Below are 13,664 nucleotides of genomic sequence, written 5' to 3'. Positions count from 1 at the left end.
GGAGGAGGCCAGTTTCAGAGGCAGAATCAGCAGGCACCTCATCTTCCTGCCCCAGCAGCCCAGCAGAACAGTCAGGCAGCACCAGCTCAGGTTGGAAATAGAGCATGTTTCCACTGTGGAGAGCAAGGCCACTGGGTGATGCAATGTCCGAAGAAGGCAGCCCAGCAGCAGTCAGGCCCCAATGCCCCAGCGAAGCAGAACGTGTCTCAGCCTGGAGCAGGCAACCGCTCTCAGCCGCGTTATAATCATGGGAGACTGAACCACTTGGAGGCTGAAGCAGTTCAGGAGACCCCCAGCATGATAGTAGGTATGTTCCCAGTCGATTCCCATATTGCAGAAGTGTTATTTGATACTGGAGCAACGCATTCTTTCATTACTGCATCATGGGTAGAAGCACATAATCTTCCAATTACTACCATGTCAACCCCCATTCAAATTGACTCAGCGAGTGGTAGAATTCGAGCCGATAGCATTTGTTTGAATGTAAGTGTGGAAATAAGGGAGATAGCGTTTCCCGCTAACCTTATAGTAATGGGTACTTAGGGAATAGATGTCATCCTAGGGATGAATTGGCTAGATAAGTATCAGGCAGTTATCAGTTGTGATAAGAGGACAATCAAATTGGTGTCCCCACTAGGAGAGGAAGTGCTGACCGAGTTAGTCCCGCCTGAGCCGAAGAAAGGAAGTTGTTATCAGATAGCTGTTGATAGCAGTGAAGCCAACCCAATTGAGAGTATCAAGATTGTGTCTGAGTTTCCAGATGTATTTCCAAAGGATTACCAGGTATGCCACCAGAGCGGAAAGTTGAGTTTGCCATAGAGCTTCTTCCTGGAACCGCCCCTATTTTTAAAAGAGCTTACAGAATATCTGGACCAGAGTTGGTTGAACTTAAGAAGTAGATTGATGAGCTATCAGAGAAAGGTTACATTCGGCCAAGCACCTCACCTTGGGCCGCCCCTGTCCTATTTGTAGAGAAGAAAGATGGCACCAAAAGGATGTGTATCGATTACCGAGCTCTGAATGAAGTCACGATCAAGAACAAGTACCCTTTGCCCAGAATAGAAGATCTGTTCGACCAGTTGAGAGGAGCCAGCGTGTTCTCCAAGATTGATCTGAGGTCAGGTTACCATCAGCTCAGGATCCGACCTTCGGACATTCCGAAGATGACATTCATTACCAAGTATGGGTTGTATGAGTTCACTGTGATGTCTTTTTGTTTGACAAATGCGCCAGCCTTCTTCATGAACTTGATGAACAGTGTATTCATGGATTATCTTGACAAGTTTGTGGTGGTATTCATTGATGACATTCTGATTTATTCTCAAAGCGAGGAAGAGCATGCAGATCATTTGAGGATGGTATTGCAGAGATTGCGAGAGCACCAGTTGTATGCCAAGTTGAGCAAGTGTGAATTCTGGATTAGTGAAGTCCTGTTCTTGGGTCATATAATCAACAAAGAAGGATTGGTTGTGGATTCGAAGAAAGTAGCAGACATTCTGAACTGGAAAGCGCCAACAGATGCTCGAGGAATCAAGAGTTTCATTGGAATGGCCGGATATTATCGGTGATTCATTGAAGGGTTTCCGAAGGTTGCGAAACCAATGACAGCGTTGCTAGGCAACAAAGTTGAGTTCAAGTGGACCCAGAAATGTCAAGAGGCCTTTGAAGCGCTGAAAGAGAAGTTGACTACAGCGCCTGTTTTAGTCTTGCCTGATGTGCATAAGCCCTTCTCGGTGTATTGTGATGCTTGCTACACAGGTTTGGGATGTGTGTTGATGCAAGAGGGAAGAGTTGTGGCTTACTCGTCCCGACAGCGCTTCGGACTCGAATCGGTACCACAGTGGGAGAAGCCCAAAGAATACGAAGGTTGACACAGCGCCGAAGCTGTGAGCAGGAAAGCTTCGGCATGATAGCAGAAAAGGGAACCAACTTAAAGATGAAAAGGCTATTCAGACCTCGGTGGATTACTATAGAATTACTACCAAAAATAAAGGGCATGGGTGTAATTTTACATGGGCTGTGTCCCGTGCCTATAAATAGGTGAACAGTGCCCCCGTACTGTTCACGCTGACTTGACATTTACTTTTGCGTCACGCTTGTACCTTTACCTTCTTTCGAGCCGAAGGTACATTTGTAATTTGATATCATTTCTATGTTTTTATAATAATAATATGGAAATGAGTTGATAATTATACATAATTGTTTACGTTATCCTTTATATCACATATGAATCCTTCTTCATTATGGTATGTCGTGTTTATGAAGGTATGTCCTTCATAACCTTCGTCCGAAAATCATTATATCCCAAGGGAAATAATGCTTCGAGGAACGAAGGACTTTGTCGTTTAACATTCTTTGTGTTGCCTTGTTCTTGACTCATAGCATTTGAGAACAAGTCCCCAACATTGGCGCCCACCTCCGGTGAACTCACTTTCACTCTTTGAGTTTTGAACACCTTCGGCAATCACAAACCTTCGCTATGGCACCGAAGAAAGCTTCAGCAACTGGGGCTGCAGCTCTGCAACCGCTAGACCACAATCAGGAGACTCTCTCCCTTCGGGAGGCCCGAAGCCAGAAGAGGAAGGTTGTCAGCCCGACACCGCAAGAGGATGAGCTAGACCAAGAAATCAGAGACATGGAGATGCTTCATCAACAGGTGCAGAGGAAGAAGGAAAAGATGGCCAGGCTAGCTGAACTGCAAAGGCAAATAGACGAAGCCTCTGAAGAAGTTCGTCACCTTACTCAGGATGAGCAGAACCGAAGGCCTCAGCACAAAGACCTTCATCAGGAGGATTTCTTCAACGAAGATGACTGGTATGAGAATTTCCACCATGGAAATTTTGCTTTTGATGATGCTTCTCCTCTGTCTGCTGAGCTGCAGGCTACACCTTGGCCTCCGTCCTACAAGCCGCCCCAGCTTCCCATATTCGACGGCCATTCAGACCCGAAGCAGTTTTTGATGAGCTACGAAGCAACAGTATCTTCGTATGGTGGCAATACTGCAGTCATGGCAAAATCTTTTGTTATGGCTGTCAGGAGTGTTGCTCAAACCTGGTATTCCTCCCTTCGACCAGGAACGATCACTTCATGGCAAAAGCTGAAGGACATGTTGTTAACCAGCTTCCAAGGGTTTCAGACGAAGCCGGTCACTGCTCAAGCTCTATTCCAGTGCACCCAGGATCACGAAGAATACCTTCAGGCGTATGTCCGGAGGTTCTTACGTTTGAGGGCACATGCGCCAACAGTGCTCAACGAAATTGTAATTGAAGCCATGATCAAGGGACTTCGGCCAGGACCTTCAGCTCAGTACTTTGCTAGGAAGCCTCCTCAAACTTTGGAGAAGCTGCTCCAGAAGATGGACGAGTATATTCGGGTCGACAATGATTTTCATCAAAGAAGGGAGGAGGCTTTCAGGTTTTCCGAAATGACTAGGGGCTTCGGAGGAAGATTTTATCCGAGGCACGTCAGGTCAATTCACAATTCTACTCAAAATGATGATAAGGGGAGTCAACAGCAAAGGCCACAGTGCTCCTCACAGGCTTCGGGGCAACAGCAAAGCTCCTTCCGGCCGCCAGCTCCAAGAGGCAGAGGCGCCAGGGGCTTCGGCGGAAGGTTTGGAGATCAACCAAGGAGAATATTTTGCTTGTTCTGTGGTGAAAACAAGGGCCATACCACCAGGATGTGCCATGTTACCATCCAGAAGCAAAAGGAGATAGCCGAAGCTGCAGCACAACAGAGTCAGCCGAAGCAGATCATGCACACTGCTTCGTATCATTCGCCCTATATCCCAGAATATGTAGGTAACCACCCTGCAGTTTCTGTTGCTTAGGCAAGTCAACCTCAAGCTTCCTGGCAACAGCCTCCGCCTCCACCACCGCTGCAACAAGGACAGCAGCCAGAAGGGGGCCAATATGCTCAACATCAAAGGGACCTTAGAGAACAGTCCGAAGCTCGCACAATCAATAGCACTGTGCCAGAGTCGAAGCACATTTACTGACAAATATCCTACCTTGATAGTAGTCTTTTACATTCAGTTTTATTTTCTGTGTATTAAAGGACACTTTTTAAATCTCATGTAATAGTTTCGTTGTTTGCCACAAGGAAAATATATCTTCTCCACAGGCTTAAGTTGTTGAAGCTTAAAGATTTGTGATAGCAAGAAGGACCTTCGAATTATCAAAACTTTATTTTAAAAGGCACAGTATGAATTCTTCGAAGCAACAAAAAGTCGTTCTAAGGAACGCAGAGTAAGTTTGCTGAAGTTACAAAAAGCCGTTCCAAAGGGAGTGCAGTGTAAGTTTTCTGCTCAGAAGTCGTTCCAAAGGGAATGCAGAGCTTACAGCGAAAAATAAACGCTGATACCGCCTAAGTAAAAGGCGAAGCGCGAAAAGTCAACGCGAATACCGCTGAAAGTAAAAGGCGAAGAAGCTCCTAAGGGAGGCTTACAGCGAAAAATAAACGCTGATTCCGCTGAAGTAAAAGGCGAAGAAGCTCCTAAGGGAGGCTTACAACGAAAAGTCAACGCTGATTTAAAAAGATTATGTGTTTTATTGCAGGGATGTGCGTGTATCTTCGGAATAAATACCATTTTACATAGCATAACATCATCACATCATTTCGCATAGCATAAGCATCATACATCATGCTGCATATGGCACAAGAAGGGGACACAGTATCAATCTTCGGAAAATGCTTTGAAAAAGGGAAAATCATGCTAAGTCATAAGGAGATACAATATTGATCTTCGGAGTGTAGCTTCGGAAAATATTTTCACGAAGCTTGGACATTCTTCATCAGGACGCTATGGATGTTGTTCTGATAAATGAAAATTCTTCTTCACGAAGCATGAAAAGAAGGGAAGGTGTTTTTTCGTCGAAGACTCAAAAACGGTACGTATGTAAAATTTCATGCATCGTAAAGAATTGAACCATAAAAAAAACAAGTATATTACATTCAGGGTTACAAGATATTACACAAATTACATTTCAGATGTTTTTACAATAGCACCTAGTCTTCCCTAAGTACTACTTCCGCAGCTTCGTTCAGGAGTTGATTGACAACTTGATCCATGATAGCTTCAGCCATCTTTTTAATTTCATCATCATCTTTCGGGTGAGGGCCCGGAGGTGCTTTAGTAGGATCTGAGGGAGGACAGGATACAGCTACATTGCTATTACAAATGGCGAACGAAGTTTGAAATCAAAAATTATAACACAATGAAAATCATTATTTAATACCTATTTGCCCTTCGGGCTCTGCGCTTTTCTCAGCAGCCTCGGTCACTTTTCTAGCATCATGGATGCCTTTTTCGCTTTTTTGGATAATTTCTCGGGCCATTTCTCGGCCGCCATTATCCCAGATATCGGTGAAAATTTTTCCACCAACCATGCTAGCTTCAGCCGAAGGGTTTTTTGCATCTTCGAAGGACAAGGCAGTTCCGGATTGTGCTAAAATTTTTACATGTTCGCAGCCTTTCCTTTCCAAAATGGTGGCAATCCCCCTGGCACCCGAAAAAGCGCATATGTCTCCGTGGCTATTTAAAATTTCCTCAAAGGCCTCAGCTTCGTGATTAACCCACTCAATGGGACCTTCGGGGTTGCCTCTTGTAAAGTTTTCTTCGCTCGAAAATGCGCCAACGCTGGCGAAGCTAGCTTTCATTTTCTTAACACACTCCATAGATTTGTTATAGCATCTTTTCTTGGACGAACGAAGCTCTTCAATAGTTCCTTCTAAATGACTTGCCCATTGGTCGCTAAGTTCTCGCTTCGTTTCTTCAAGTATTCGTTCTTCTTTAGCTCGGGCTAATTGCTTTCGAAGATCGTCAATCTCGTGCTTTTGAGCTGCAGCTTGTGCTTTAGAGGCAGCTTCGTCCTCCTTTATTTTATCCACCAATGTAACTAGAATTTTGTCCTTTTCCAAGGCTTCGTTTCTTAGTTTGATAACCTCTGTTCGAAGGTTATTGAAAGCAATTTCATAGCTCTCGTCTTCGGCATTCTTTTGCGCTCTCAGCGCGTTGCTTAGAATTAAACCCTATATGTAAAAGAGTTAGTATAAGAATAAAAGAATAAATTTCAAACCATAAAGCTTCCAAATGCGCAGATCTCGTACCTTCAGGCTATTATACGCAAGGCTGTCCGCAAGATCATCCTTTGTCATCGCGCAGAGGCCATCCTCCAGCTTCGGAAACCCCATGCTTCGGGCCATTTCCCGACAGACGAGTAATTCTTTGTTATCCGGGAGGCAGTATAAGAAATCTTCTTCATTTGTACCATTGAATACTAATGCCCCCTTCGGATATTTCAATTCTTTGGCATAATGATTAGCTTCAAAAACTTCTTCTTCTGATAACTTTTTTTCACGAAGCATGTCGAACAATATAATCAAGGTCTTTGGGGATGCTTCGGGGGCAACAGCACTGATTTCTTCAACAAGAATTGGCTCCGTCATTTTTTCTTCCTCGGTTTCCAAGGGTTTTACCTTCGTGGGCTCTGAAGGCCCAGCTTCAGTCTCAGTTTGATGTTTTGGAGTTTTAGTGTCAAAGATTCCAGTTTCCGCTCCGGAAGTCTCAACAGTCTTCTTCGGAGTCGTGCTTGAGGACTTAATTGTCTCCAGAACATCTAGTACATTGACCATTCTTTTTCTTTTCGGGGTCACCGCGGGGCCTTTTTGGTTTTTTATTGTTTCAACACTTGCTGAAGGACTTAAAATTTCCAATATTTTTGGTCCTTCAGTTCTCGGTTTTTCTGCTTTCTTTGCTGAGGGTGCTGCAGCTTTTTCTTCGATCTTCGGCACTGAAGTTGGTTCTTTAATTTCGGTGGCCGAAGAGGTTTCGCCGGCGAATTCAGGCACTGTAGCCGGTTCAATGTACCGTGGCCGGTGTGTAAGAACCTTTACCCTTTGTCTCTTCGGCGCTGGCTCGCTGGGAGCAGCTGAAGCAGTTTCTTGTGCAGAAGCTGCGCTTTTTCTTTTTTGGCCCCGAGCTGGATAGTGGTAGTCGGGGTACACAAACCCAATTGCGTCAAATACCCGGTTCAGTCTTTTCTTTTTCCGGCCTCCGAAGGCTGCTGACAATGCAGTATCTTCGGCCTTTGAATAAACCCCAAGTAGTTCATCACTTAAATTTTCAATGCCTTTTAGCCAGTCATCATCTGGCTCAACGAATTTATCTCCAAACTTGAAAGTATACTTCAGCCTGATAAGTCCACCTTCGTCAGCCTCCTTTATGGTCTCTTGCGGCATTTCCCATTTTTCCGCGAGCGGCCATACTCTGAAGGCAATATGCTCTTGAACCAAATCTCTCGTTCCAATAAAAGAGCAAATAACTCCGAAGGCTCTCTGGCATTCTTCGACAGCTTCGTTCATTTCAACCTTCGGCTTCCGCAGGCCGAAGCGTTGCCAAATAGGGCGCATAATTATACCTTTAATATCTTCCCATGTTTCCAGGTCATTCTTCACATAAAACCATTCTGTCATCCAGTTGCCGGGCCATCTCTTCCGAAAGGTTGGCACGGGACAGCTTGACCCGGACCGAGAGACGAAACTGTAGCAGCCGAAATTATTGTGATACTGCTCCTTACCCCAGGGTTTTGTCTCGTATAACAATTCGTGTATATTGCAGAAACTTTTTGCATCAGGCTCCAGACCTTGGCTTCTCACGGCCCACACGAAGATATTCATCCTTATGATTGCTTCGGGGGTAAGTTGGTGAAGATAGACTTCAAATATTTTCAGTACTTCTACGACAAAGCTGCTCAGGGGAAATCGTAGTCCAGCTTTCAAAAAGCTTCGGAACACTACGACTTCATTATCCTCAGGGGTCGGACAAGTCTTCTCCCCTTCGTCGGCCCTCACAACGGACAAGTCCTGGAAATATCTTCCCCTCATGTTGACAAGATGATTTTCTTTGATACTTGATTTGCCGAAAACCGCATGGCTTGGTCGCCAAGGGCGATCTTCGGAGCTTTCACCACCGCTATCCACATCATAACTGTCGCTGTCATCAGTATCTTCAGATAAACCTTCTAAAATCTCTTTGGTAATCTTTTCTGTATTGGTCTTCGACATTGCTTCAAGAAACCCCAGTTTTTTCTCTTCAGAGAGACTCAGCTTCATCTCGATAGCAGCCTTTTTATCTTCAGACATCTTCGAAAATGCTAAAAAACTGTTTTTAAAGCCGAAGCTTAAAAACTTAAAAAGCCAAGCAAGTGTTGGTTCGCAAGAGCAAAAAATTGAGTAAGCAAGAGCAGATGGCAAGAAAGCGTACCAACTGAGCTCGTGGTATGCTCTTATTTATACGCCCAGTACATTAAAAATTGGAAGGCCCCGCTTGTCAGTGAATGTTGCTATTCTAGCAAAGGGAAGGTGTTTTTTCGGACCTTCGGCTTGAGGCCTTCGTCCATGTCGCAATCTAAATTTATCATTCTAACAAATTAATATTGCGAGGGGCTACTGTTGGGGGCCTTCGGCTTCCGAAGGTCCTCAAAAACATGATTTAAACAATGTTTCTGGAGTATAATGTGTGAACAGGTATCTTCGGACTCGAATCGGTACCACAGTGGGAGAAGCCCAAAGAATACGAAGGTTGACACAGCGCCGAAGCTGTGAGCAGGAAAGCTTCGGCATGATAGCAGAAAAGGGAACCGACTTAAAGATGAAAAGGCTATTCAGACCTCGGTGGATTACTATAGAATTACTACCAAAAATAAAGGGCATGGGTGTAATTTTACATGGGCTGTGTCCCGTGCCTATAAATAGGTGAACAGTGCCCCCGTACTGTTCACGCTGACTTGGCATTTACTTTTGCGTCACGTTTGTACCTTTACCTTCTTTAGAGCCGAAGGTACATTTGTAATTTGATATCATTTCTATGTTTTTATAATAATAATATGGATATGAGTTGATAATTATACATAATTGTTTACGTTATCCTTTATATCACATATGAATCCTTCTTCATTATGGTATGTCGTGTTTATGAAGGTATGTCCTTCATAACCTTCGTCCGAAAATCATTATATCCCAAGGGAAATAATGCTTCGAGGAATGAAGGACTTTGTCGTTTAACATTCTTTGTGTTGCCTTGTTCTTGACTCATAGCATTTGAGAACAAGTCCCCAACAGGAAGGGTTTCTAAAAATCCTTTAATTTTTCTATTAATTTCTCATGAGGCAGGGGAACCATGATCTACTGTGGATCTATACATTTTTATATATTTTCCCCTAACAGTACATTACTTATGTGTCCTAGGAAAAATGGAGTTGTTCACTATTTCCCACTTTTGGTTCCTATTTTTATTTCCTAAAGATAATTGCAGAATCCAAAATTTATTTGTTCCTCCTACTTGAATTGGTGTTCTGATGTGTCTAGCATTTTTGTAGTGACCTACCACTGGTCAAATAGCTACCATAATTTCCTAAAGATACCTTGAGCGATTTGGCGGTGGCGGAGTTACAGCCGGACCTCACGGTGGAGTTCGGTGTTTCGAGGATTTCCTCGGTTCGAGTGCATGATATGCAGCAGTTGGGGTATTTTGGGAACGGCGTTGGGCGTGTCCCAGGGGCGGAAGAGGTTCCTGAGCTTGAGGGCGAGTTAGTCGTGTTTGAGGCGTTCTTCACCGCCAGCCTTCGCCTACCTGCACATCATTTCGTGGCGGAGGTCCTGCAGTGATTTGAGGTCCAGGTCCACCAGTTGACACCGAACGCCGTGGTGGCCCTGGCGAAGTATGTCTGGGCGGTGACTTCGTACGGTGGTCAGCCTTCCGTAGAGGTCTTCGCCAAGAATTACTGTCTGCATTGGCAAAAAGAAAGATTGGAAACAAGATTGCACAATTTGGATCGTGCACCTATATGCCGAGGACCAAAAAGACTTCAGCGGAAGTCGTGGAGTTAGTTCCCTGTGTTTGCAATAAGTGGGGCAACTGGTGGGATTATTGGTTTTATGTTTCGGGAAGCGAAATTGAAGACCTCTCAGGGCTCCCTGTGGCCGTGATGTGCTCCCATTGTTATGTGGCATTTCCACAATTTGAGGTGGCGGAGGATGATGAGGACGAAGGGGCCATCTGGTGCGCTGCCCGTATGAGCAGTGGGCGTGATTTGGTTGAGGAGTTCATTGGTTATGGAGTGTGGCCCCTGGCGCATGGCTTGGTGCTGGGCGAAGTATGCCCCCGCCAGATGCCTACTTTGGGCCAGCAGCTAGTGCGAAGTCTGGCCTTCTCTTTGGATCTGCGCGGCCGAGACCCGGCCGCATTCGTTCGTGAAGTGGAGGACAGATCGGTGAGGATTGTGGGGCGGTATACTCCGAGGACGAAGAGTCTGCGGAGTTGGGATATCCGAGGGTCCAATGTTCGCTTGAATCAGGTCTTCGAATTAAACCGTTTGCCATACGGTGGCTACCCTAGAGATGACGCTGCTGCGGCTGCTGACCGCCGCGGGAAAAAACCAGTGGTCGTGGCTGAGGAAGGCCCTTCGCGGGACGCTACCCCAGCCACTAAGAAGAGAAAAATAGGTACTGCAGTGGGGGGGGGGGGGTTGGCGGTCTCTGAAATTTTTGTTGTGGAGTTGATGGGGACTTGCGTAGCCCTCGGGGGAAGGATGTCTTCGCCCGAGCTCCGGTAGTCTTTGGCGCGAATGCTGAAGGTTACCGGGGGTCCATGGCCAAGGAACGTTCCGATTCCCCGCGTGGCCGGCGGGACATATTTACGTCTCGTATGGCCCGTGAGTTGAAGATTTTTCCTTATGGATGGAATATTGCTGCTGTTGTATCGGTAATGGTGGACAAGGATCGTCAAGATGCGGCGCGGAAGCACCGGGCAATCACTAGGGTCGGGGACCCTATGCGCGAGGTGAAGCGGGCGCGGGGAGGCGCGAAGTCCGCCGCCCCTGTCGGCAGCAAACCACCGCCGGCAGCGAAGCCTGCCATCCCCGGGCCCAGCAAGTCTTCGGCGGGTTCGAGGGCTGCCACTTCTGGCGCGAGCAAGCCGCCATTGACTGAACCCGCGAAGGAGCGAAGGCCGCCGTCGCCGGTGCGCACCGACAAAGCAGCGGCGGGTGGTGCCGATTTTGATACGGACATCTGCGTGGATGATTACCTAGTTGGTGAGAGCTTTTTTTAGACTGGGTCTTGAACAAGATTATGGTGCAGGGTCGGATGCGGGGCAGCTGGCTATTGTCCCATCTCCGGTGGCGGCCACTTCGCCTGCGGCGGCGGTTGGAGCGAAGAGCACTTCGCAGGACCCATGGTCCAAATTCTGCGCCAGCGGCGAGATTTTGTTGACCAGCGCCGCTAGGGACGTGGCGGCCATTGTGTCCCAGCAGCTGAAGCATGTAAGTCGTCTTAGACTTTGTTGGTTCGTTGTTTTGATGTGGTTGCGAATCTGATGTTTTTTCTATGGCAGGCGACCGCCTTCGCCGACCATGTTGCGTCGGGTGCCTTGTCTTCGGAGTTCGCTGCCGAGAGGCAACGACTCAAGGGCAGGATCGAGCGCCTCCGAGCGCAGCATGTGGATGTTGTTCGGGACAAGTCGGCTGCAGAAAAGAAGAGCCGCAGGCTGGTGGAGAGGCTGGCGGCTGCGGAGGCCGAGAAGGAGGACCTTAGGCGCCGGTTGGCGGAGGAGAGGAGGGACGCAAACAAAGCTTATGCTGAGGTGCACTCCGCGCAAGCCGAGGCCAAGCTTGCGCGGGCGGAGGCCAGTCTCGCCCGGCAACGCACCGATGAGATGGAGACAAGGCTCGGCAGCCTGCGCGACCGCCTGGACAAGACGGAGGCCTCGACACGCGTGGAGGTCGAGTGGACGCATACTCAGCTTGTGGACGTGTACCGAGAGCTGGGTGCGCGGACCACGCCCTTTGAAGCGCCCAGTCAGGAGGTGGGCCTCTGCTTCCTTGAATGGCTACAGGAGGAGCTGGAGGTGCTCCCGACCATTGTGACGGGCCTCATGTCCTTCGCCTCCCTCGTCACCTGCGAGGGGGCCGTGAATACCTTGTCCCGCGAGGGGTGCGGGCACTTCGAGGCCTTCGACCAGTCTGACGAAGGCTTCGAGCGCGAAATCTTCCAGGTCGAGGACCCAGTGATGAAGCGGTCGGCTGGGGCTCTTTTTGATAGGATGTGGGGCCCTCACGGCCAAGAGATTGTCCGGGAGAGGTCTGACAGGGCGATGGATCAGGTAAAGGTGCATTTGTGTGATTATGTCTGTGGGTATGTGTGGTTTGCTGAATCGGTGTGCTATTGCTATAGATGGCACATGACGAAGAGGTTGAGGACCTTGGTGATCTGGACAGCACGTTGGCCAAGGCATCGGGGGTGGAGCTGGTGCCGCCATCCGATGCAGGAGAGGGCCCGTCGATGACCCTCACGCCGACTGGAGCTGGCGAAGACCCCGCGCTAGCTACTGCGCTGACGGGTGCGGACGCCTCGAAGGTGGTGGCCGAACCAGCTGCCGAAGACCTAGGGCCTTAGCAGGTGGCGGAATAGGGGTTAGGGATTTAAGTGTAAACTTTTGTTTCTATGATACTGAACCTCGGTTGCTGTGCAAGTTCCGATGTTTGGGCCTGCGCAAGCAACCGCTGCTGGGAATACTGATTTTGTGGCGGCCTCAACCGTAGTGCCTGCCGATGATAATTTGTTTGTCTCTGTGTCTGAGTGTTTTGAGTCTGATGGTGAATCTGGGAGTTCGTTTTCTTGGACGGAGGAGTCCTCGGATGAAGGCTTGGATTATTTTGCTGCGTTAGATGTAGCTACAGCGGAGACTTCGCCGCGTGTGGAGGGTTCTGGGGATCTTCCTAGTGCGAGTACTGGGTATAGGCGACGAAGGGTGGTGGCGAAACACAGTGTGGGTGAATTTTCGCGAAGTGGTAGGCGCCGTCGTATGGGGATGGAGCGTGGCCGTCTTCGAGTGGACCGGATTGGTAAACAAGAATTGTTGTCCTCGCCGATTAGGGCGAGCATAGGTGAAGGGGATCTGCGAAATCTTTTTGTGGGTGAGGAATTGAGGATAATGTTGTTCAATTACAGGGAGATGGGTATCATCCCGAAGGTTGAGCCGATGTAATATATGATGCCCTTGCCGAGTGTATGTAACTGTAATTTGTATGATGTGGCATGTTGGCCGTATTCGCGCGCCTGTGTTGATCCGGCTGCACCTGTGGGCGACTTTTGCGCGGAGTGTCTTTTAAATAAGAGACTTCGATTAACGCACTTGTTGTGCTATTCCGGCTGCATCCTTAGGCGACTTTTACGCGGAATGCCTTTTAAATAAAAGACTTCGATTAACGCACTTGTTTTGCTATTCCGGCTACACCCTTAGGCGACTTTTGCGTGGAGTGTCTTTTAAATAAAAGACTTCAATTAACGCACTTGTTGTGCTATTCCGGCTGCACCCTTAGGCGACTTTTGTGTGGAGTGTCTTTTAAATAAAAGACTTCGATTGACGCACTTGTTGTGCTATTTCAGCTGCACCCTTAGGCGACTTTTGCGTGGAGTGTCTTTTAAATAAAAGACTTCGATTAACGCACTTGTTGCGCTATTCCGGTTGCACCCTTAGGTGACTTTTGCGTGGAGTGTCGCACACGAGGGTAGTCTGCGCTGCCTCTCGCGGTGACTTCGGAGTGGTCGAATGCCAAAGACCGTCGATGCGGTCTTTTTCGACATGTTGTATCTGGGTTTTTGTT

This window comes from Zea mays, chromosome 8 (assembly GCF_902167145.1).
Source record: "Zea mays cultivar B73 chromosome 8, Zm-B73-REFERENCE-NAM-5.0, whole genome shotgun sequence".
Classification (NCBI taxonomy): Eukaryota; Viridiplantae; Streptophyta; class Magnoliopsida; order Poales; family Poaceae; genus Zea; species Zea mays.
This window is presented reverse-complemented; position numbering follows the sequence as displayed.